Source organism: Belonocnema kinseyi, chromosome 1, assembly GCF_010883055.1.
Source record: "Belonocnema kinseyi isolate 2016_QV_RU_SX_M_011 chromosome 1, B_treatae_v1, whole genome shotgun sequence".
NCBI lineage: Eukaryota > Metazoa > Arthropoda > Insecta > Hymenoptera > Cynipidae > Belonocnema > Belonocnema kinseyi.
The window spans coordinates 78,107,515-78,108,334 of NC_046657.1; positions in this window are offsets into that span (position 1 = coordinate 78,107,515).

Here is an 820-nt window from a genome sequence, read left to right on the forward strand (position 1 = left end):
GTATTTTTAATATTTCTCAGGGTTCGGAATTGAGAACAGGAACCTAATCTGAAAATTTTCGGATTTTCGATTTTTTGCACAGCGGTATGAGAAATTTTTTCTCAAGTTGCATTGCGGGAGAAGATTGTGTGCTAAAATCACATCCGAAATAATATCCGCAGCTGTAGCCGAGTGGCTAAGGCATCTGACAAAAAATCAGTTCTCCTGTGTTGTCTGACTAGAAATCAGATTCCACTAAGGAGCGAATGTTCGAGTCCTAGCGACCGAGGAATTTTTTTTTTGACTATATAGCGGAATATCTTTTTCAACGTATCTGTCAAGTTTCTATAAATTTTGATTGTATATTTCCATAACGCTATGAAATATATTTTGTCTCGTCACCCTTACGCTCTCTTAATTTTAGCACAAACAATCGTCCATTTATTTGTGCACGGTTCTTAACCTAGCCATTGATTAGTTATATTTTCTGAAAGAAGTTGCAAATTAATAGTGTTTCTGCAAATGACTGAAAGCCCAAGTTTAATTACCAGAAGATTAAATTTGCTTATCTATGATATGATGTATTTTTAAATTTCTCAGGAACCAGAATTGAGAACACGAACATAATCTGAAAATTTTTGGATTTTAGATTTTTTGCACAGCGATATGAGAAATTTTCTCTTAAGTTGTATTGCAGGAGAAGATTGTGTGCTAAAATCACATCCGAAATAATATCCGCAGCTATAGCCGAGTGGCTAAGGCGTCTGACTAAAAATCAGATCTCCTGTGGTGTCTGACTAGAAATCAGATTCCACTAAGTAGCGAATGTTCGAGTCCTAGC